Source organism: Hyperolius riggenbachi, chromosome 11, assembly GCF_040937935.1.
Source record: "Hyperolius riggenbachi isolate aHypRig1 chromosome 11, aHypRig1.pri, whole genome shotgun sequence".
NCBI lineage: Eukaryota > Metazoa > Chordata > Amphibia > Anura > Hyperoliidae > Hyperolius > Hyperolius riggenbachi.
The window spans coordinates 158,950,052-158,975,283 of NC_090656.1; the positions used below are offsets into that span (position 1 = coordinate 158,950,052).

At 43.7% G+C, this 25,232-nt stretch overlaps 1 protein-coding gene across 5 annotated transcripts in view; it reads right to left on the bottom strand.

Annotated features, from left to right (window-relative positions):
• ZBTB3 (zinc finger and BTB domain containing 3) overlaps positions 1–25,232 on the bottom strand; it is a 101,808-nt gene that overhangs the window by 65,534 nt on the left and 11,042 nt on the right. For 3 of the 5 annotated variants that reach the window (XM_068259717.1, XM_068259716.1, XM_068259719.1), the window contains exon 3: positions 11,404–11,470. The gene's annotated coding sequence lies outside the window, so the exon portion shown is untranslated. Of the gene's footprint in view, positions 1–11,308; positions 11,344–11,403; positions 11,471–16,609; positions 16,687–25,232 lie in introns of all 5 variants that reach the window. The other 2 variants (XM_068259718.1, XM_068259720.1) reach the window with 2 other exon arrangements.

The following is a 25,232-nucleotide window of genomic DNA, read 5'->3' on the forward strand; positions in this document are numbered from 1 at the left end:
AGGTGCCTTCTCAATTTTCAATTTATTTATTCTTGTCTTCACTTCTTCCTGCGTTAAGTATTTAATATTACAATTTGAAGATTGAGACTCTTCTGCATCTGTTATTTGCAACAGTGATGTTTCCCTTGTAAAGACAGAAGCAAAGAAAGCATTTAATAGCTCTGCCTTACTTTGGTCATTCACCATTGAGTTCCCACCCTCATCCTTTAGGAGTCCAATACAGTCAACCTTTCTTTTTTTAGAGTTGATGTACTTGTAAAACTTCTTTGGGTTAGATTTGATATCCCTAGCGATTTGATTTTCAGCTTCAATCTTTGCCAGCCTAATTTTTTTTTTTTTACAACTTTTATTGCACTCCTTATAATTGTTTAATGCAGCCTCGGTCCCCTCCCGTTTTAGCACCTTATAGGCATTCTTTTTCCCCTTCATTTTATCTCTAACTTTTCTAGTCATACATAGAGGCCTTTTTTTTTTTTTTAATTCCTAGACGTTTTGTTTTCATATGGGATATATCTACTACAATATTGATTGAGAATAAGTTTAAAAGCTTTCCATTTCCCTTCTGTGTCTTCCCCTTGTAGTACACTATCCCAGTTCACCAAACTTAATGCCTGCCTGAGTTAATTGAACTTTGCTTTTCTAAAATTCATAGTTTTAGTGGTCCCGCTGCCCCTCGGCCTATCAGTCACCAGACAAACGTTATGTTGTGATCACTATTTCCCAAATGTTCTTGAACCTGCACATTTGATACATTATCTGGTCTATTTGAAATGATCAAATCCAGTAATGCATTCCCCCTAGTTGGTTCCATTATCATTTGAGTCAGGTAACTGTCCTCTAGTGATGCCAGACATCTGCTGCTTTTACCAGAATGGGTAGCCTCAATACTTCAGTCAAAATCTGGAAAGTTGAAGTCACCCATAACTATGACCTAATTTTTACTTGCAGCTTTTTCAATCTACTGTAGTAATTGCAGTTCTGCAGCTTCATGAATATGTGGTGGCCTGTAGTATACCACAATAAGCAATTGGCAACCTCTATTTCCACCATGAATATTTACCCAAACGGACTCCACATCTTCGCAATCTTCATCCATCTCATCGTTTAGGACAGCTGGAAAAGAGTTCTTAACAAAGAGACAAACCCCTCCACCTTTTTTCCCTGTTCTATCCTTCCTAAACCCATTGTATCCTTCTAAATTCGCTATCCAGTCATGGCTTTCATCCATCTATGTCTTGGTTATTCCCACAATGTCATAGCCTTTGTCAATCAGAATGTACTCTAGTTCATCCATTATATTTGCAAGGCTCCTAGCATTGGTTACCATGCACTTCATATTTTTACCACTACATTTTCCAATTTTGGTTACCAGAAATGGGCTACTGGAAGTTTTACCAACCTCCTTACTCTTTACACTGTCCCCACCCACCTCTCCACCCCCCATAATGTAGACTCCCACTGTCTTTTTACCTTATCTTGTCTACATCTTGAGACTTTACCCTCCCGCCTCCCCCCAGATCCTAGTTTAAAATCTCCTCCAACCGTTTAGCCATCTTTTCCCCCAATGCAGCTGCACCCTCCCCATTAAGGTGCAGCCATCTCTGCTGTAGAACCTGTAGCCGACTGCAAAGTCTGCCCAGTTTTACAGGAACCCAAACCCCTCCTTCCTACACCAATTTCTCAGCCACTTATTTAACTCCCTAAGCTCCCTTTGTCTCTCAGATGTACGTGTGGCACTGGAAGTATTTCAGAAAACACCACCTTGGAGGTCTTTGCTTTAAGTACCTGAAAATCATTTTTGAGGACCTTCCATCTCCCACTAACTTTGTCATTGGTGCCAATGTGTACCATGACAGCTGGGTCTTCCCCAGCCCCACCCAATAATCTGTCAATTTCCGCTACATGCCGAACCCGAGAACACTGGAGACAACAGACTGTACGGCATTCACAGTTTCTTCGACAGATTACCCTATCTGTGTGCCTAATAATTGAATCCCCTACCACCAATATCTGTCTAGCCTTAGCTGCACTCCTATTCCCTTTCTCGTTGCAGCGGTCTGCCCCTTGGTTGCTAAGGGACACATCCTGCTGCAGCGTTGCTATTCCATCCTGCTGTAGTGTTGCTACTCCAGAATCATCATCCCCAATATTACGCAAACAAGCACACTTATTAGGGAGGGACAAATCGGGACTAGCCTTCCTACCACTTTTACCCCTAACCCTTCTACCTGTGACCGAACTAGCGGCTACCTCTGCTTCTTGCTCTGGCTGTACTCTACCCACCTCATCTTCACTGGTTTCTTCCAGTGTCTGGATCGTGAGATCCAAGCTCTTCTCCATGTTGTGTATGCATCTCAATGTTGTGAGATGCTCATTTAGCTCTCTGACTTCAGCCTCTAATTGAGAACCACGCACACACACCCAGGACAACAGTAAACACCCTCAATCTGCTGATCAAGGCATGCATACATGTTGCAGGATGTACATTGTACTGCATTGTCCAACATGATGACAAGTGTGTGGGGAAAAAAATACTTAAAGTAAACAGTGGTGGTAAAAGATGAAGCTGGGGAGTGAGTGCTGTGGTGGGGGGGGGAGGAGAGGGAGAGTGAGTGAGTGCAGTGGGGGGGGGGGGGGGTAGGAGAGGGAGAGTGAGTGAAGCTGGGTTGGAGGGAGAGGGAGTGAATCTGTGGTGGAGGAGATGGAGAGTGAGTGAAGCTGGGGTGGAGGGAGAGTGAATGCAGTGGGGGTGGTGGGGGTGGAGGAGAGGGAGAGTGAGTGAAGCTGGGGTGAAGAGTGAGTGAAGCTGGGGTGGATGAGAGGAAGAGTCAGTGAAGAGAGAGAAAAGTAAAACAAAGACTACACCACAACGTGCCTAGCACATTCTAACCACTGCAAAAAAACGCAATATTAGTTGAGGGGGGGGGGGGGGGGGGGGGGGGGGGGAATATTTTTTTTAGCTCTTACCTGCTGCTTAACCACTTCACTACTGAGGGGTTTTACCCCTTCCTTGAACACCAGAGCAATTTTCACCTTTCAGTGCTCCTTCCATTCATTCGTCAATAACTTTATTATTACTTATCACAATGAAATGAACTATATCTTGTTTTTTTCGCCATCAATTAGGCTTTCTTTAGGTAGGACATTATGCTAAGAATTATTTTGATCTAAATGTGTTTTAATGGGAAAATAGGAAAAAATGTGGGAAAAAATTATTATTTTTCAGTTTTCGGCCATTATAGTTTTTAAATAATGCATGCTACTGTAATTAAAACCCATGAAATTTATTTGCCCATTTGTCCCAGTTATATTATGTCCCTATCACAATGTTTGGCGCCAATATTTTATTTGGAAATAAAGGTGCATTTTTTTCAGTGTTGCATCCATCCCTAATTACAAGCCCGTAGTTTATAAAGTAACACTGTTATACCCTCTTGACATAAATATTTAAAAAGTTCAGTCCCTAAGGTAACTATTTGTTTTTTTTTTATTGTATTTTTTTTTTTAATTACAAAAAAAAATAATTGGGGAGTGTGGGAGGTAATGAGTTAATTTATTGTATAAAACTAATGTATTTGTATATGTAAAATGTTTTAGGGTGTAGTTTTACTACAGTGAGTTTGTTTACATGCGACCGGACGCTTACAGGAAGCACTACGAGGCTGGGCAAATCACAATGATCGCGCTGTTTCTCAAAGAAGCAGCAGTTCATTGCGGGGGCTTAGATCAACGAACGGGAATGGATTTTCCCATTCATTGATCTCCAGGCGAGCGGGCGGCGGCGTGCACGAGCGGCGGGAGCGCGCGCACGAGCGGCGGTATCGCGGAAGGTACGGATTTCTCCGCCCCTTGGTTTTTTAGGGGGGAAAAAAGGGACGGAGAAATCCGTACCGCGGGGGGTAAAGTGGTTAAATTATTTCCTCCCCTTTTGTGCCTGTGTTGTAACGCCTGTTTTTAACGCCTATGCCACTTGTGTCGAAGCCACAGACTGAGCAAGCTTAGGTACGGAGTCCTGAAGCTGACCAAATACCTCCTGTTACAGCTAATCCCTCCCCCTAGCTAATCCCCTGTCTGCTAAGCAAACTGGAGGGAAATGGGGGAAAAAAAAGGAAAAATAAACGTTTAAAAAAGTGACACTTGCTGCTCTAGATATCAGATGAACCGCAATACACAATCCCTCAGATATCACAACAGCAAAACACAATCTACCAACAACAACAATGTATTATAAGCAGTGCTCACAGTTCCCAGCAGTGAAGTGAAATCAGCCCTCCACCAGAATAATGTTCAGACATCATGTATACACTGACCAACAAGTCATTTGATATGCTAATTTCCTTAATTTACATGTCGTTTAACCAACTTGGTAATGGACAGTGGACTGGATAGAACAATGGACTAGATTAAATTACTGATCAATCAACTTGTTGTTTGAATGTCTTTTAATGCCAAACTAAGAGACTTTCATTTGAACGACAGTTAATTCACGGATCCAATTACTGCATGTCACCCGTGTCTTGTGCTCCCCAGGTGTCACTCAAAACTGTATCCCTCGTCCCCTCTCACTAGATGCTCACCAGATTATAGCCACCTCAATTTTCAGGTGGATCTTAGGCAATGATATTATAACCAGCTTCACTTGATTCTGTAAAAAAGAAGAATCTCCACATAGGGTAATACAATTCAGGAAACAGAGCACTTCAAGCGCTCCAAACACTGTGTCTCTATGTTATCACCCTGTGAAAGTGTCAATCCAACACCTTGCAAGCCACACTGCTCACCAGATGTAGCCCACCTCTATAGCCAGGTGGAAGTTGCGCTCTATGATACAACCAATCAATTCCACGATTCTGAACTCCTTAAAACAGGCCTCTTGCAAGGTCTTTTCTTTAATTCCAGTAATTTAAAATGCTCAATAGAAGGATAAAAAGTAACACCATTTAGCGTAATATTGTTAACACTGCCTCTGTGCGCAATAGATCAATTCCACCTACGCCTCCAGAAGCATTCTGCGCATATTAAATACAGGTCTTTGCCAATGCCCATCCGGCTGGTGACCGGGTGCGTCTCGGTAGATCCACGCTCCCGTTCCGCCTCTTCACTTAGCAGGGTGTAAAGTTGTGCGCTGCTGTGGTGACCGGCCACAGTCCGCGCGCTTCCTAGTTCCGTGCGACGCCAGACGTATGCACCGCCCTACGCGCGTTTCGTCCTCATGCCAGACTCATCAGGGGCTCCGCCTCCTGATGCCTGAAGTCTAACTAACATAGTGCCTGCCCGTTGCTGATTGGAGGGTCACTCGTAAAGAGACTGGATGGGCATGGTTTACAATAACATATTAAAACCGCATTAAAATACCATAGCGTGCCAAACACGCTTAATATTAACACGAACTCAAATCCTAAGCAGTTTTGTGCAGTTCTATTTAACGTGCCTAACTAACTAGCTAGATGCCATACAGGGGGAACTACCTCCTAGTACTATGACATATGCAAGCCCCAGTGTTCTATAGCCTTATGGTGTAGTGCACCATCTTGTGGTTAATATTAGAATTAATTTAAAAAAACTAAAAAATACTGAATAGATCATATCAAATCATATCAAAATTCCAAACTACTTAATTGTGCCCTAATATATTACATAAATTGTGAATCTTATGAAGAATTCCATCTTGAAATGATGTAAGGCTGGATGGGTATCAAAGTACTTAGTGCAAACTGATAAATTTATATTAATTGCCAGGATTCTTACAGTGAAAATAAATAAAAATGGGGACTAATGATACATAAAACTGTATAAAGCTGAATTAATAATTGGTAATATGACAGTTCAGGTCGAACTCTGTTTAGTCCTAGTGGACTTAAGGTTTTTAAATTGAAGATCCATCTTCCTTCTGTTTGGATATTTCTTTAGTAAGGTTCGACCCTCTCCATTTTTTCATATACTTCTCTAGAGCCATAAACTTCAAACCTGTTGGATCCTTGTTGTGGTATGTTCTAAAATGTTTAGAAACACTATGGCTCTCTAGACCTTTTGATGTTATTAACATGCTCTCGAATGCGTTTAAAAAATTCCCTGGTAGTTCGGCCTATGTATTCTAGTCCACAAGGGCACCACAATACATAGACTACACCTTTTGTTCTGCAGGTGATGCACTGCTGGATTTTATAGCTCCTCCCTGTATTTCTTGATGTAATCTGATGCCCCCGCACCCCAGTTGCTTCTCTGCATCCCAAACAGCTTCTGCAGGGAAATAAACCAGTTTGTCCGAGCATGTCACTTGCTCTTATTCTTGGGGAGTTCTATATGACTCTTTACTAGATTAGATTTAAGTGTCAGGGCTTTTCTATAAATAAACTGGGGCTTCTTTGGCAAACACTTCTGTAGTACTCCATCGGCTTGAATTATGTTCCAGTTCCTGTTGATTACTCTCAGGGGCGCCTATACCAATAGGCAGTACAGGCAGCCGCTTGGGGGCGGAAGTTCGCCAGAAGGCGCCGCCCACTGCTACTGTAACTTTTTTTTCCCGCTGTATATTGATTTTACAGCCACTGAATGCAGGCTCTTAGCAGGAGTGAGGGGGAAGGAGCGTGACATCACAGGAAGTGCAGAGCCGAGGCCAGGTCAGGAAGTGATTAGGAGTCCGGAGACTGAGAGAGTCTGGTTGATGGAGCGTGGGGAGAAGCAGCTAGAAGAGCGCAGCTGGCACTGGCAGGGGCTCTGACATGCAGGGAGATTTACACACAGACCAGTAAGTGATAGAGCGTGTCATGCTGGGGATTCATCACCACTGTATCGTCACTGCACCCAATCCTGTTGATGCAGAGCAAACTTCGAAGGAAAACTTCTTTATGGCAAAGTGTGAAAATAAACAAAGAAAAGGAATGCTCAGACTCTGCTTTGGGATCCTGTGATGGATGAATGCTTTCTGATCCTGTGTAGAGCAGTGCACATTATGTGGCAGATAAGGCTGGTATAAGCAAACAATGCCCTGTATGCTAAGATGGATTTGTGATGCTAAATAGAGTTCCCTGGAACATTCTGTTTACAGTAGTTGGACTGCTTGTAGTGCAGACAAGCACACATACCTTTCATTGTGTTTTTAATACTTTATTTTGCATCTTTTACAGCTATTTTCTAAACTTTTCTGGGTCTTGTGAAGTAGTGGTGGGGGATGTGAGACATATACTGCCTGGTACACACCATGCAATTTCCCGTCAGATAGACTGATCGAAATTGATAATTTCCAACAGGTCTGATCTGATTTCCAATCATTTTTCTGATCAATTTTTCCAATCACTTCTATAGAAAATTGATCAGAAAATCCATTGGAAATCAGATCAGACCTGTCGGAAATAATCAAATCAACCTGTCTTATCTGATGGGAAATTGCATGGTGTGTACCAGGCATTTATGTGTAGCCTTTTTAAACTAACATAAGAATAAAATACATTTTGTACAAACCAAGCGATCTCCCTGTGTTTTGCATTTCCATTCTCACAAAAAACAGACATGATGCTGCAGCTCTGCTCACTGGCTCCTACCAGTGTTTCCATCCCCACCACGGTGCCGCCTTTGAGATGCATCCCCTCCACACCCCAGCCAATAGAGACAGAGCACACATGCTCTGCCAACCTCTAAGGCCACCCCTTCCTAAGCAGCCACAAGCACAGTGTAATGTTTACTGCACATGGCTCTGCCCCTGGCCCTGCCTCTAACTCCACCCAGTCAGACAGAAATGGGGGATGCTGCACCAGTCTTTTCCTGCCACTTGCCTATACCCTCCAACTGATCAGGTCCATGCTCCTCTTCAAGCATGAATGCAGCCGCACCATGCCTGCGAAAGTACAGCCATTCCTGTGCAGTAAGCCTGATCCGCCTGTGCATAAGCGGCTCTGAGACACTACACAGACGCGGCCATGCTCACATGGGTATGGCAAGGCTCTGCTCATGCTTGAAGAGGAGCGCAGCCCCTATCAGCTAGGGGGTTGCGGGGGGCACCACTGGTTTTCTTGCCTGGAGTGACAAAAAGGCTAGAGGCGCCCCTGATTACTCTCTCCAAGTCCCTATGTTGTTGGTTGAAATCCAGAATGATTGAGTATTCTTTGGTGTTGGTACCCCCTCTAGGTTTATTTAGAAATAGTTGATGTCTGGGGAGTTTACCTACTTGTACTCTGTCTGCTCTGAGTGTTTGTTCGTCATATCCTTTCTCCAAAAATCTATTGAGAACAATTTCACTTTGTTGCAGGTAGTCTTCTATATGGGTACAATTCCGTCTGACTCTTATGAATTGACCTTTTGGGATGTTCTTAAAGCGGACCCAAACCAAACATTTTTTTAATTAAAAATATTTAGTTGCACCACTCTGACACATACAAAGATAAATAAACACTCCTTCAAGCCTATGATCATTTCAGTGCATGCTTTTCACCCTTCTCTTTTCATAACTAGAGTTATACTGGGGGCAGCCATTAGCAATTCCTCCATTGCCAGACACCATCTACTCCACCAGTTTGCCGGAAAAATCCCGGCAATTTGAAAGGAAGGGAGGGGTTCCTCCAATAAATGTAAAATATTTTATATTTGTCATCATGCAGCTGAAAAAAGGCTGCTATTTATTATTATAATTTAGAAAATAGATTTTATTTCTGAAATCTTGTATTTTTAATTTGGATCCACTTTAAGCCAGTTGGTGTGAAGGCAGCTTCCTAGAGGAATGCAGCCGTTTCTATTTGTACTTTGAAAATACGTTTTGGTGGTTAGTACATGTTGTTCTTTCTTGATCTGTACATCTAAAAAGTCCACTTTGTCCTTGCTGATGTTAACTGTTATATTAATCTCCGGCCAGGCTCTATTTGGATCTTCACAGAACTGCCTTATTAGCTCTGGGCCTCTCCACACAAAGAAGAGGTCATCGATGAACCTTGACAATGACAACACTTTATCATAGTGTTCCATCTCTTGTACCCGCTTTTCCCATTCCCCCATATATAGGTTCGCTACACTTGGTGCAAACTTAGCCCCCATAGCACATCCGGTTTACTGCACATAGTATGAACCTCCATACCAAAAATAATTGTGATCCAGGGAATATTCTAAAAGTTTAATAATAAAATCAATTTGGGCCTCTTTCCCTGCAGAAGCTGTTTGGGATGCAGAGAAGCAACTGGGGTGCGGGGGCATCAGATTACATCAAGAAATACAGGGAGGAGCTATAAAATCCAGCAGTGCATCACCTGCAGAACAAAAGGTGTAGTCTATGTATTGTGGTGCCCTTGTGGACTAGAATACATAGGCCGAACTACCAGGGAATTTTTTAAACGCACTCGAGAGCATGTTAATAACATCAAAAAAGGTCTAGAGAGCCATAGTGCGTCTAATCATTTTAGAACATACCACAACAAGGATCCAACAGGTTTGAAGTTTATGGCTCTAGAGAAGTATATGAAAAAATGGAGAGGGTCGAACCTTACTAAAGAAATATCCAAACAGAAAGAAGATGGATCTTCAATTTAAAAACCTTAAGTCCACTAGGACTAAACATAGAGTTCGACCTGAACTGTCATATTACCAATTATTAATTCAGTTTTATACAGTTTTATGTATCATTAGTCCCCATTTTTATTTATTTTCACTGTAAGAATCCTGGCAATTAATATAAATTTATCAGTTTGCACTAAGCACTTTGATACCCATCCAGCCTTACATCATTTCAAGTTGGAATTCTTCATAAGATTCACAATTTATGTAATATATTAGGGCACAATTAAGTAGTTTGGCATTTTGATATGATTTGTAGATCTATTCAGTATTTTTTAGTTTTTTAAATTAATTCTAATATTGGTCACAAGATGGTGCACTACACCATAAGGCTATAGAACACTGGGGCTTGCATATGTCATAGTACTAGGAGGTAGTTTCCCCTGTATGGCATCTAGCTAGTTAGTTAGGCACGTTAAATAGAACTGCACAAAACTGCTTAGGATTTGAGTTTGTGTTAATATTAAGCGTGTTTGGCATGCTATGGTATTGTTTTAATGTGGTTTTAATATGTTATTGTAAACAATGCCCACCCAGTCTCTTTACGAGTGACCCAATCAGCAGCGGGCAGGCACTATGTTAGTTAGACGTCAGGCATCAGGAGGCGGAGCCCCTGATGAGTCTGGCGTGAGGACAAAACGCGCGTAGGGCAGAGCATACGTCCGACGTCGCACGGAACTAGGAAGCGCACGGACCGGCCGGTCACCACAGCAGCGCACAACTTTACACCCTGCGACTAAGTGAGGAGGCGGAACGGGAGAGCGTGGATCTACCGAGACGCACCCGGTCACCAGCCGGATGGGCATTGGCAAAGACCTGTATTTGATATGCGCAGAATGCTTCTGGAGATGTAGGTGGAATTGATCTATTGCGCACAGAGGCAGTGTTAACAATATTACGCTATATGGTGTTTCTTTTTCTTTTTCTCCTTCTATTGAGCATTTTAAATTACTGGAATTAAAGAAAAGACCTTGCAAGAGGCCTGTTTTAAGGAGTTCAGAATCGTGGAATTGATTGGTTATATCATAGAGCGCAACTTCCACCTGGCTATAGAGGTGGGCTACATCTGGTGAGCAGTGTGGCTTGCAAGGTGTTGGATTGACACTTTCACAGGGTGATAACATAGAGACACAGTGTTTGGAGCGCTTGAAGTGCTCTGTTTCCTGAATTGTATTACCCTATGTGAAAATTCTTCTTTTTTACAGAATCAAGTGAAGCTGGTTAGAATATCATTGCCTAAGATCCACCTGAGAATTGAGGTGGCTTTAATCTGGTGAGCATCTAGTGAGAGGGGACGAGGGATACAGTTTTGTGAAAAACCTGGGAAGCACAAGACACGGGTGACGTGCAGTAACTGGAACAGTGCATTACTCAGACTGAACAATATTGCCCTATGTGGAGTTTGTATTTATTGCAGGTCTGGAGAGCGCAGCAGTATCTTTGAATTTTTGTCATCCAGCAACTGGACTTTCTGCAGCGACCTCATGGACTGTTGACCGTTTACACTGGTGATCATTGGATGAACTGTGGCGCAGTGTTTAGAAATTTTATTCACGGATCCGCCAAACGGATCAGTCAAAACTTCTGCTATGAGTCTAACAATCGATTGTACACATGCCAAACTGTCATTCAAACGACCGGTTTGAACGACAAGTCATTCAGAAATATCAGACGTGAGTATGTACCTTAAAGCGCCAACATTTTCCACTGCACTGTCTATGTACCCTATTTTTGCACATATAACCTACTTGTTCAGTTGTATTTATTGTACCTTCTGTTGTCTTTATTTTTCTCTGTTCAGTGCCACTAAAGACAAAAAAAAAAAAAAAAGTTCAGATTTACTAAGATTAAAAAGTTCAGACTTACTCTTCCCAGTAAACAGGATCGTCTTGAAGTACTCCACAACACTATCCACAGAAAATGTTCCACACACCTGGAGGAACAAGAAACACAAGAGTTTAACACAAACCAGAAGGCAAAACAAACTGATGAGGTAAACATATCGATCTATCCTAAGACTCCTAAATATGAGGGTTTATTTTTTAGAACTCCACTGTTTTATTTTGTTTTTACCACTTCACATCTAATGCTAGGTACACACCATACAATTTTCTGTTATGGTAGCCGTACATGGTACAAGGTTTCATTTTTTTTCGATTAGATAATTTAGTTTGATTATTCCGTTATATCGAATAAAACGATTTTTCCAGCATATCTGATCAGATTTTTCTTGAAAAAAAAACCGGGATAATCGTTCGAATTTCTTGATCGAAAAAAAAAGTATTTTCAACTTTCATTCGATTCCATTATTTAGATCAAATAAACAGGAAAACGTTTTCATTGTATCGTGTATGGGCACCATTAGATTTTCTGTTATGCTGGGCATACATGGTGCAATTCTGCGCCGGAATCGAGCCGCTGGCTCGATCCCGACGCGTCCCCGCTGATCGATTTCTGCTCGTCCCCACGGGCACTTCCTAATCTATGCTTCCATTGTCCGCCTGTGGGGATCGAGCGCGGTATCGATCCGGTGCGTTGATCGGACACGTCGGATATTATCAATCGAGCCATCAGCGGCTCGATTCATAATAAAAAACGAGCCGTGTATGCCCAGTATTAGGTTTACCTACCAGATAGATAATTTCCAACATGTTGGAAATTATCTATCTAACCATCTATCTACCTAGCAATAAGGCATTTTTCTACTCAACCAGAAGAAAATGCACCAGAGATAATGACCAGTCTCTTCCAGTACTTTACAGAAAATAATCATAACAAACAGAAAATTGTATGGTGTGTACTAGGCATAGAGTTTTTCCCCTTAAAGTGGATCCGAGATGAACTTTTACTCATTGCATAATTGAGTTCCTTCCCTATTGTTTATAGGGCATTCCTCACGCCAAATACTTTTTTGTTTTTGTTTTAATACTCTAATTCCCTATAAACTAAACAAGCCTCGCCCATAGTTTTAAGAGAGCCTTGGCATTTTCAGACAGTAGCAAGGGCTCATGGGAGCTCAGTCTAAACAGGAGGAGGGGGAGGTTTTACTAGCCAGAGATTTCAGAGGCAGAGGGAAGGAGGGAAGAGGAGGGGGATTCGTTTTTTTTCATAGGCTGAGTACTGAAGATGCAGATAAGCTTGCCTGTGTGTAATGTTTACAAACAACATGGCTGCTGTCATTGTATTGTAATCATATTCTATTGAAGCTGTTTGCAGCTAGAGTTGCTATCTAACCTTTAGATAAGATGTATAGACAAGTTACTTGTTATAGACTAACCAGCAAGCTCATGGTGAACCAGAACTCATTGGAGTGTGTGAGGGGCTACAATGGTCCTAAAAGCCCTCTTACTAAAATACTAAGGAAAACATGAGTTTGCTTTCTTAACACAGGCCTCAATTCACGGAGCTTTATCAAACACTTTATCAAAAGTTTGATAATTTACCTCATGGGTAAAATCTAATTTTGAATTCACTAAGGTGTTATAGATTTATCAAATGTTTTATCGATGAAATGATCAATAAATCTATAACACCTTAGTGAATTCAAAATTAGATTTTACCCACGAGGAAAATTATCAAACGTTTGATAAAGTGTTTGATAAAGCTCTGTGAATTGAGGCCACAGAAAGAATTTGTGATAATTCAGGTTGGAGTGAGCTTCAGATGTCTCCCAGTGCATCACTGCTGAATATATGCAAATTAACCATTGTTGCCCTTAGAAGCTAAACACACCTGCAGAACCGCTGGAATGCATTGATGTGTCAGCTTGTTAATTTGTACAGAGCCATAATAATCCAACATGCATACAGACTGTTTCGGATTGTTTGATCCTCATCAGTGCAGGGCATGGATTAATTTGGCTCTATGGAGTAGGGCTTTTAACACCAAGAGGTACAGACTAACCAGCAACCATGAGCTTGCTGGTTCGCCTGTACAGCCCGGTGCACACCAAAAACGGCTAGCAGATCCGCAAAACACTAGCGGTTTTTGAAACGCTTTTTCTTATTTTTATGAAGCGTTTTAGCTAGCGCTTTGTGGTTTTGGGTAACATATTTGGTGTAGTAGATTTCATATATTGTTACAGTAAAGCTGTTACTGAACAGCTTCTGTAACAAAAACGCCTGCAAAACTGCTCTGAACTGGAGTTTTTCAGAGCGGTATGCGTTTTTCCTGTACTTAACATTGGAGGCAGAAACGCCTCCGCAATCCAAAAAATTCCTCAGCCCGGGAGTATGCGTTTCTGCAAAACGCCTTCCGCTCTGGTGTGAACCACCCCATTGAACTACATTAACCAAGCGTATCCGCAGCCGCAAGCGGCTGTAAAAACGCCAGAAAACCCGCTCGGTGTGCACCAGCCCTACCTCTCTGTGTTACAAGCCCCACTCCATAGAGCCAAATTAATATATGCCATGCACTGATGAGGATCAAACAATCTAAAACAGTCTGTATGCATGTTGGATTATTATTGCTCAGTACAAATTAACAAGATGTCACATCATTGCATTCCAGAGGTTCTGGAGGTGTGTTTAGCTTCTAAGGGCAACAATGGTTAATTTGCATATATTCAGCAGTGATGCACTGGGAGACATCTCAAGCTCACGCCAACCTGAATTATCGCAAATTCTTTCTGTTTTAAGATAGCAAACTCTTGTTTTCCTTACTTGTTATAGTTCGTTTTTCATCGCGGATCCACTTTAAACACCAGAGCAATTTTCACATTTCAGCGTTGTGTCCATTCATTTGCCAATAACTTTATCACTACTTATCACACTAAAATAATCGATTTTTTTCGCCACAAATTAGGCTTTCTTTGGGTGGTACTTTTTTTTCTAAGAATTATTATATATGCATTTTAAAGTGAATACGACGAAAAAAATTATTATTTCTCAGTTTTCAGCTAATATAGTTTTAAAACAAGACATGCTACAGTAAATAAAATCCACACTTACTGGAGGCATTTACCTAGCTGACATATACAGGGGGCATTTACCTAGCTAACCTATACTGAGGGTAGTTACCTAGCTAACCTATACTGGGCACCTACCTAGCTAACCTATACTGAGGGTATTTACCTAGCTAACCTATACTGGGCACCTACCTAGCTAACCTATACTGGGGGCATTTACCGAGCTAACCTATACTGGGGGCATTTACCTAGCTAACCTATACTGGGGGCATTTACCTAGCTAACCTATACTGGGGGCATTTACCTAGCTAACCTATACTGGGGGCATTTACCTAGCTAACATATACTGGGGGCATTTACCTAGCTAACATATACTGGGTCCACCTATGCCTAACCTATACTGCGGGCACCTACCTAGCTAACCTATACTGGATGCACCCATGCCTGTCTACCTATACTGGAGGCACCTACCTAGCTGACCTATACTGGGTGCACCTATGCCTTGCTACCTATACTGGGGGCATCTATACCTGGATACCTACCTACCAATACTAAGGGGGTGTTTTTTTCCCACCATGGCTATAGCATGGTGTGCAAATTGTCAGGTGCTGTGCGATCATTGTAAATGGGGGTTGGGGGGAGGGGTTAAATGTGACTGTTGGTCCTCGACCTGGTCTAAGTTTTTCATGTCGGCCCTACATCTATTTGAGTTTTACACCCCTGCTTTAAACATATTACATTAGCAAGAGCTTTCACGCTGTCTCCTGTAGTGTGGATCGGGGGGGGGGGGGGTTGGCCCTAGAGCTGCGCAGGCGCCCATTTTAGAGGAGCCGGCCCGGGGGGGGGGGGGGGGGGGGGGACATTGAGCAGCGAGGACCCAGCGGAACGGCACGGAGGGCGCAGATGGCATCCTCCGTGCATTCAAATTTCATGCAGGTATTTCACTTTTTTTTTCCTATTACGCCTCGTGAGTCCTTTAAAGTCTCTAGCACTTAAAAAGCTTTTGTAGTGAGAATCAGCCCTTATAGTGGCAGTAAACAGTGCTCATTTCCAGTTCTATGCTGTAATGCTTTCAAGTCCTAGCAGATCTAGCATGGTTCTGCATTAAACATGGCTACCGCCAGGGGGAAAAGGCTGTTCCTGTGCCTAGAGGTTTTAGTTGTGAATGACCAGAATCTTACTCCTGAAGATGGAGTAAGCACTGGTGAGAGGGAAACGAGGCAATCTTGGTTGCTCTCTTTTTGCACCGGCTAGCGTAAAGCTCCAGCAAGGAAAGTAAGCTACAGCTAATTATGCTTTCCGCTGTTCGGAAGGTGCGCTGCAGTCTCACCTTTTCTAGTACTGAGCAGGAGCCAAACCATACAGTCATAGACTATGTCATGATGGATTTGATAATAGCAGTGTAGAACTGCACCATCAATTTTTGTGGTAGGCCAAACTTTTTCAGCAGCCGTAAGTGGTGCCCAACTTGTGATTAGTCACAGATGAGGCATCGGACCGGCTAAACTCTCTAAATACATACAGGGTGCATTTCTCTAGGTTTTCCTTCTGTCCTGTGCAAGAGTCCAGGTCCACTTTAAAGAGAACCCAAGGTGTTACAAAGCACAAAAAATAAATACTTACCTGAGGACAGGAAAGCCTCTGGATCCTCCAGAGCCTTCCCACGCTGTCCTCCGCTGCCCTGGGACCGTCTGGAGGAGGGGTGCCCACACTTTTTTGACTCACCAGCTACTTTGAAAATTACAGAGCTCGAGATATCTATTAACATTTAAAATAGCCAGGTATATGTGCCTCAAATATAGGTAGCCGGGCGTAGGTGCCCCCGTATAGGTTAGCCAGGCATATGTGCCCCCCATATAGGCTAGCCAGGCATAGGTGCCCCCCAGTATAGGTTAGCCAGGCATAGCTGCCCCTTATATCGGTAGCTAGGCATAGGTTCCCGCATATAAGTATGTAGGCATAGATGCCCCAAATATAGGTAGCTAGGGATAGGTGCCCCCCCCCCCCCTTCACCGGCCGCTGGTCTCCACCACATTGTCAACCCCCTTGCAGGCATTGCAAGCCCAGCGTGGCATGCAGCACTGACACCTCAGATCAGCGGCGAACCGCAGTGGAGAGGAGAGCGGTGGGTAATGGCGTGTATACAGGAAAATCCCAGCTGCTTACCTGTAGCCGTATTTCGGCGAGTCCTCCAGGATGGCTGCTGGTGAGACATTGTATGTCCCCTCCCCGAACGGAAACACCTGAAAAAAAGTAATACATTTAATGAACCTCCCTATATAAAGGCCCCTCCTCCCTTGCTACTTCAGTTATAAAGAGTACTCACCTTGTCATAATCATACTAATATAACAAATATAATGCCCTTTAATCAGGTTGGGAACTCGGCAGCCATCCTGGAAGAATCGCCGAAATACGGCTACAGGTAAGCAGGTGGGATTTTCTCCCATCGTCCTCCAGGATGGCTGCTGCTGAAACCAGCGAGAAATTTATCTTAGGGAGGGATGATGGCTTGTAATACTTATCTTCCAAAGCACTGATCTTGGCTTGACAGAAGTTCCACTCTGTAATGTTTCACAAATGTTATATGTGACGACCAGGTGGCTGCCTTACATATTTATTCCAGAGACGCTCCCGATCTTTCTGCCCACGAAGCTGCTAAAGATCAATTAGAATGTGCCGTGATTCTAGAAGGGGCTACCTTTCCTGTGATTCCTCGTAGGCCCAGCTAATAAATTCCTTAACCCATCTAGCTATCAAACTTTTTGATGCCTGCAATTCTTTAGCGGCTCCCATATATGAAACAAATAAGTGACTGGATCTTCTCCACTGAGCTGTCCTCTCTAAATAAACTAAGATAGCCCTTCTCACATCTAATGTGTTCCACTGTTCCTCTCTACTGTTCTGAGGATTGGGAGAAAAAGATGGCAAAACTATTTCCTGTGAACGATGAAAAGCTGAAGACACTTTTGGACACATATGCTGGATCAGGTCTGAAAACAATTCTATCCGAATGAATTATCATATAGGGATCTTTGATAGATAATGCCTGAATATCTCCAATTCTCCTAGCTGTCGTTATTGCCACTAAGAAGTCTACTTTTAGGGTTAGATTCTTCAACGGAGCCTGAGCAATAGGTTCAAATTTATCAGAAGTCAAAAAACTTAAAACTAAAGATAAATCCCAAGGAGAAACCAATTTTTCTAGCATTGGTTGGGATTTTGCTACAGAAATCAAAAACATTTTTACAAAAATTTCTCTAGACAACTGTCTATGTAGAAAAACCGATAGAGCAGATACGTGAACTCTTAGGGTACTTACCTTCAGTCCCATTTCAATTCAGCTCTGCAAAAATTCCAGGATAACTTTTAGATCATCGGAATGTATATTATTCTCTTCTTTTCAGGAAGAATATGCATTCCAAATTTTTGTATCCTTTCGTCTAGTGCAGTGCTGTCCAACTTCATGGGCATGGAGGGCCATTTTTTTTTCAGACCCCATGGTGGAGGGCCGAAGGTTCTTGCTAGAGCCGCAGACACCCCCCTCCCCCCAGAAAAAAATGCAATTAAAGGACAATTAGATTGGCAGCACCTTTCACAAAATGCAATTTAAAATAATGGTGAAGTTACACACGCCAGAAAACACGAGGGTTCCGTTGAGCCGAAAAATGGGTGTGGCCATGGACCAGAATGCGGGTGTGGCCACGGGTGGAGACAAATTTACATGAACTTAGCAATGTGGGACATTAGATCAGGACAGTGGTGGTGAACCTTTTGGAGGCCGAGTGTCCAAACTGCAACCCGAAAGTCACTTATCTATCGCAAAGTGGCAACAGCAATTGAAACTACATACAAACGTTTTAACTCATACATGAACATTATGGAAAATCCAAGTTGAAAATAAACTGTGAAGATAAACAATTTCATCCATCCTACCAGGGCTGTGGAGTCGGAGTCGGGCAATTTTGGGTGCCTGGAGTCGGAGTCGGGAAAAAATGCACCGACTCCGACTCCTAATGAATTTGTTACTGTAATTAAAATATAAAATATGATAAAATGTTCTATTTCTCAGATAATAGTCATTAAAAATAATGTATATATACAGTAATAGCTGTGCTTAGTCCACAAAAATGAAATAAACCAATCAAAATTAGTTACTTGTGCTGCTTCAATAAAGCAGTCCCCGTATTTTTAAGGTCAGATATACATATCTGATTGCGACTGTATATATGATGTGTACACAGGAATCTCTTATATATACTAAATAACATCTATGCTGTAAGAATAAAGCCTGATGTGTAGCTGTGTCACTAATAGAGATGGTCAATGAGATGGAAATAATTCTGCACTGATGCTGATTTATGCAAATGTATGCAATCCCTTTGCTGATGAAATCAAATAATTTGATATGTTGTTAAAATTTGGTTTGGTGACTACAAATTAAAGGGTACCTGAGACGGATGAAACGTTTTATACATACCTGGGGCTTCCTCCAGCCCCCTTCAGGCTTATCAGTCCCTCGCTGTCCTCCACCACCCGGATCTTCTGCTATGAGTCCTGGTAATTCAGCCAGTCAGCGCTGTCCGGCCGCATGCCGCTCCCACAGCCAGGAACATTCTGCACCTGCGCAATAGTGCTGCACAGGTGTAGTATGCTCCTGGCGGCGGAGTGTGTGCATGCGCACTACGCCCGACTGGCTCAAGTACCTGGACTCATAGCAGAAGATCCAGGTGGTGGAGGAGGACAACGAGGGACTGATTATCCTGAAGGCGGCTGGAGGAAGCCCCAGGTATGTATAAAACTTTAATTTCATCTGTCTCAGGTTTACTTTGTTACACAGTAGTACTATACTCTACATATGCACTCCCCACAGAGCTGCAGGGAATTCACTGAGAATGCTGTGCACATTGAACACAGAGGTGTTGTCTGTCACCCATAAACCTTGTTCAGATTGTGCATGAAGAATGTGTAATAGAGGAAGAATCTCCTCATTCCCCTGCAGAGTACCTGCACATCATTCTTACATGTACCCACACTTACATTGCCTAGGGCCTGATAGATGTTCTTTGTTCCGGTTTGTACCTTTTACAAGTACTCTTACCAAGGACTAGTGTTAGTCTAAAGGGAATAAATATAGTAGTCTACATATCCTTCTCACTTCAGTTGTCTTGTAAAATTCCTAAGCGTTGGCAGTTAAGAGACGAATTTCATGTTACATACTTTTAATCAACAAAATTGTAATATGCAAATTAGAGGAGTCGGAGTCGAGGAGTCGGTGGAATCCTAAACTGAGGAGTCGGAGTCGAGGAGTCGGTGGAATCCTAAACTGAGGAGTCGGAGTCGGTGGATTTTTGGACCGACTCCACAGCCCTGCATCCTACTCCTGAAAAATGTGTTTTTTGTTTTTTTTAGAACCTCCCAGTTTTATTTTCCGTTTTAAAAAGCTAAAAAAGTAGGTTTAATGCTATTGTCTCATGATGACGATTCAGCTTTTCCAGTCTCACAGTTCGCAATCATGTGACCCCCAACAAGACAAATTCAGCAATCATGAGGCCCCCAACAAATCATGAGGCCCCCAACAAGACAAATTCAGCAATCATGAGGCCCCCAACAAGACACATTCAGCAATCATGATGCCCCCAACAAGACAAATTTAGCAATCATGAGGCCCCCAAAAAATCATGAGGCCCCCAACAAGACACATTCAGCAATCTTGAGGCCCCCAACAAGACAAATTCAGCAATCGTGATGCCCCCAACAAATCATGAGGCCCCAAACAAGACAAATTCAGCAATCATGAGGCCCCAACACGACAAATTCAGCAGTCATGAGGCACATCAATAGACAGCATCTCACATAAATAAGCAGAATGCCCCTTTAATATGGTAGGCACCTCTCACCTGGCTTCTAAATTCTCCTCTACTGGCTGCTGTGCCTGGCAATAGTGTTTTGGGCCGGATTGGGGATGATGTGTGGGCTGAAATGCCAGGTGACAGGAGTCCCCCCAGCTAGATAGTGACAGGTGCCCTCCCAGCTAGTGACAGGTGTCCCCCCAGCAAGATAGTGACAGGAGCCCCCCCCAGCTAGATAGTGACAGGTGCCCCCCACTAGGGCTGCACGATTTTAGGGAAAAATCGAAATTGCGATTTTTCTCTCAAATTGCAATTTCGATTTTCCCTCGATTTTTTTCACATCCTGCTTTTTCGCACTTTGGGGCAGTGGGGGGGGGGGGGGGGGGGGGGGGGGGTTAGGGGTGTGTTGGTTCACCACGGTCCGCAATGCCCAGTCCGCACTGCCCGGTTTGCTGGGTGTAATATCGTGCTTCTGGCCCCGCTGTGCGCGGATTGGCCAGAAGCAGTGAATATGTATAGGTGTTGATGAGCGGGGGGCGGACCCACTCGAGCGAGCGGCCGGGCACATACAGCATTACCAATCACTGGCTAGCAATGGAATGACGGCAGCGGTAGGCGGAGCTGTGTGCTCTGTACAGCTCCGCCTACCGCTGCCGTCATTCCATTGCTAGCCAGTGATTGGAAATGCTGTATGTGCCCGGCTGGTTGCTCGAGTGGGTCCGCCCCCCGCTCATTAACACTTATACATATTCACTGCTTCTGGCCAATCCGCGCACAGCGGGGCCAGAAGCAAGGCAGACAGCGGACCGAAAAACCGAAGGTACTGACGATCAGCAGATCGTCTTGCCACGAACCGCGGTTTCGGTTTTAAACCGAAAAACCGTGCAGCCCTACCCCCCACTTAGATAGTGACAGGTGCCCCCCCAGCTAGATAGTGACAGGTGTCCCCCCAGCTAGATAGTGACAGGAGCCCCCCCAGCTAGATAGTGACAGGAGCCCCCCCAGCTAGATAATGACAGGAGCCCCCTCAGCTAGATAGTGACAGGTGCCCCCCCCCCAGCTAGATAGTGACAGGAGCCCCCCCAGCTAGTGACAGGAGCCCCCCCAGCTAGATAGTGACCGGTGCCCCCCACTTAGATAGTGACAGGTGCCCCCACCAGTAGCGAGCCCGTTACCTCTCTCTCCTTTGTCCCCGCTGCCGCTGCCCCACGGCTCAGACCTCACAGATCGCGGCGACTGAAGCAAGCAGAGCGCGCGCATGACACCCGCGCGGCAGAACGTCACATGCGGAAGTGACTAATGATTCACTTCCGCATGTGACGTACTCCGTGCGGGTACCATGCACACTCTGTTTACCTCAGTCGCCGCGATCTGTGAGGTCTGATCTGTGAGGCAGCGGCAGCGAGGGGACACAGGAGAGGCCACAATAAGAGGGAGCAGGCATGGCGCCCATAGCGCAAGCCATGCCTGCATCCCAGTGAGACGAGCGGGCCGCAGCAGGTGGCCTGGTGGGCCGGATGCGGCCCGCGGGCCGCCAGTTGGACAGCACTGGTCTAGTGGAAATCTTTCTACAATTGACTAACGTGGCTGCAACTTTTTTGAAAATCCTCGTTTTACTAGGATTCCTTCCTCAATAGCCAGGCTGTCAATTTTACATTTGCGGATTTGGATGAAGGTCCGATCCCTGCTCCAAAAGATTGTGTCTGTTGCCCAGGTGCCAAGGACCTTTCTGGACTAGAGACTTTAGATAAGGAAACTAGGCCCTTCTCGGCCAGTAAGGGCCTAGGAATATTACTGTTGATTCCGACATCTCTATTTTCCTCAAAACCTTCGGGATGAGGTTGAATGGTGGAAAAGTGTAAAGGAGACCTTTCGGCCAGTCCACTGTCAGAGCATCTAATCTATTCTCTGCTACTGACGGATGGAGAGAACAAAAATCCTCCACCTTCGCATTGTCCGGAGTTGCAAACAGATCTAAAATCGGCCAACCCCAATTGTGAGTTATCTGCAGGAATACCTCCTGATTCAGTACCCATTCTGCTTCCTCTATCAACCTTCTGCTGAGGGAGTCTGCCCAAATGTTGTCCTTTCCCCGAATGTTACATAGTTACATAGTTATTTTTGTTGAAAAAAGACATACGTCCATCGAGTTCAACCAGTACAAAGTACAACTCCAGCCTGCTCCCTCACATATCCCTGTTGATCCAGAGTAAGGTGAAAAAACCCTTACAAGGCATGGTCTAATTAGCTCCAAAAAGGGAAAAATTCCTTCCCGACTCCAGATGGCAATCAGATAAAATCCCTGGATCAACATCATTAGGCATTACCTAGTAATTGTAGCCATGTGTGGTGTATTCTCCACAGTCAGCATGCAACGCATGAGCTGACGTGAAGGAGGTACACACACTAGCACAAGGAAACAGGCTATCCCTAGTATAGTGGAGGGGAGGACTGACTCCAATAGGAGATTGTGGCGCACAGAGCTGGTGCAGATCCGACAGCCACAAACAATACTTTCGCTATAACGTCTCAGCGCAAGGTAGCGCTGAGCGCATAAACCAGAACTGAGGAGATCAGGACAGGTAGACAGAATGAACGCTTGCTAGCTAGCCGCTACTTAGTGACAGCAAGCGTCCACAACAAGACAGACTGGAATGAGGCAGCCAATGCGTTGCAGCGATGGCGTGCCTCACAAAGACAGGACAGGATAGTCAGCAAATAGCAGGATCAAGATAGATGAATGTAACACAGACAAATATGCAATAAGTATGTTTTCCTAGCGTATTACAATTACAGCTATCAATGAAACTATTTGTAACGTCTGACTAACATATGTATATATCGGCAATGAACCGATATATGACATAAGCAGGAACACTGACTAGGACTGGAGCAATACAGGGAACAGGACTCAGAAAGATTCGCTATCTCTTCGCAGAGATGAACGCAATCCACAACGGTAACAGAACAGGATTCAGAAGGATTCGTTATCTCTTCGCAGAGATGAACGCAATCCACAAACAGAACCAGGAGCAGGATAACTAACTCAGCACGGGTGATCACGATACGCGCAAACTACCAAAACGTGCTGGAAAGCTGACTAACTGAACACAGGATATAAACAGTTTGTGTACGTATACATCAGCGACACTGATGTATCAACATAAAACGAATACAAGGAAAATAACAAACGTGCTGGTATGCATATATATTGGCAATGAACCAATATATGATGCAAGACCAGCAAAGTATCTTTAGAACAAGAAACACGATCTGGGGCTGAAGCAACAGCAAGGCAGGCTTAAACTGAAGCTATGATAACCCGAGGAGTCCTGCAGGAAGCAGATCTTTATACTGAAGTCATCCAATGGGAGCAGACATGCAGATTCCCACACAGGTGAATGATAATCAGTCACAAGCTGACAGCAGGGAAAGGCAGACAAAGCTATGCAGCTTGCATGGAAAGAGATCAGAACTGCCTGAGCTGCAGCACTACTACTGCCAGCAGTACCTGCTGCAGCAGCGATCATGACACCATGGATGTCTTTCAACGCAAGGAAAGCATCTAAGCCCCCCTTAAAGCGAAATATAACCCTGCATTTCAACTTTGCTCTAAAACATTATTTACAGCATATTATATGCAAAAAGCATTTTTTTTTACTAGACCAGCATTGGAAGGGTTAAACACAGAGGTTTAACGTTCCGTGGAGAGATATGCAGAAGTTCCGATTGTTACATTCTATTTAGTTAAATGTATCTATTGAGAAATGTTACACACTCTTTGGCTGTCCTCCAGCTCCTTCTCAGTCAGAGAGAGTGAGTCACATTCAACACTTAGATACATTTATGTAAACAAAATGTATCTATGTCGCTTCGGATGCGTCTGCAGAATTCTCCAGGAACTTTAAAGCTCTGTGTAACCCTTCCAATGCTGGTCTAGTAAAAAAAAAAATGCTGGTTGCATATAATATACTGTAAATAATGTTTTAGAGCAAAGTTGAAATTCAGGGTTATATTCCGCTTTTAATGCAGGTATAGAGATTGCCATAACTACTTCCTGTGGCAATGCATTCCACATCTTAATCACTCTTACTGTAAAGAACCTTCTCCTAAATAAATGGCTAAAACATTTTTCCTCCATGCGCAGATCATGTCCTCTAGTCCTTTGAGAAGGCCTAGGGACAAAAAGCTCATCCGCCAAGCTATTATATTGCCCTCTGATGTATTTATACATGTTAATTAGATCTCCTCTAAGGCATCTTTTCTATAGACTAAATAAACCCAGTTTATCGAACCTTTCTTGGTAAGCGAGACCTTCCATCCCACGTATCAATTTTGTTGCTCGTCTCTGCACCTGCTCTAAAACTGCAATATCTTTTTTGTAATGTGGTGCCCAGAACTGAATTCCATATTCCAGATGTGGCCTTACTAGAGAGTTAAACAGGGGCAATATTATGCTAGCATCTCGAGTTTTTATTTCCCTTTTAATGCATCCCAAAATTTTGTTAGCTTTAGCTGCAGCGAACTGCTGTAATTGAAATTGAGTTCTGTTCGGCCCAGAAAATGATCTCCAGAGCTAGATCCCTCAAGGTCTGAACTCGGGTGCCCCCTTGTCTCTTCAGATAGGAAACTGTTACCATGTTGTCTGAAAATATCAAAGACTTCTTTCCCTACAACATGGTCCCGGAACTGAAGAAGTGCTAGCTTCGCTGCCATTAGTTCTTTGAAGTTTGAGGATTTGAAGGTTATGTCTACATCCCAAACCCACTGAACTTGGTGAGATAGATAATGGGCTCCCCACCCCCATGCACTGGCATCTGTGAATATCTTTTGTGGATCCTTCTGACTCCAAAGTCGACCGCCTGTTAATCTGTTTGGGCTTAACTACCAATGAAGAGACCGTAACACCTGAGTTGGGACCCTCATCCTTCTGTATAGT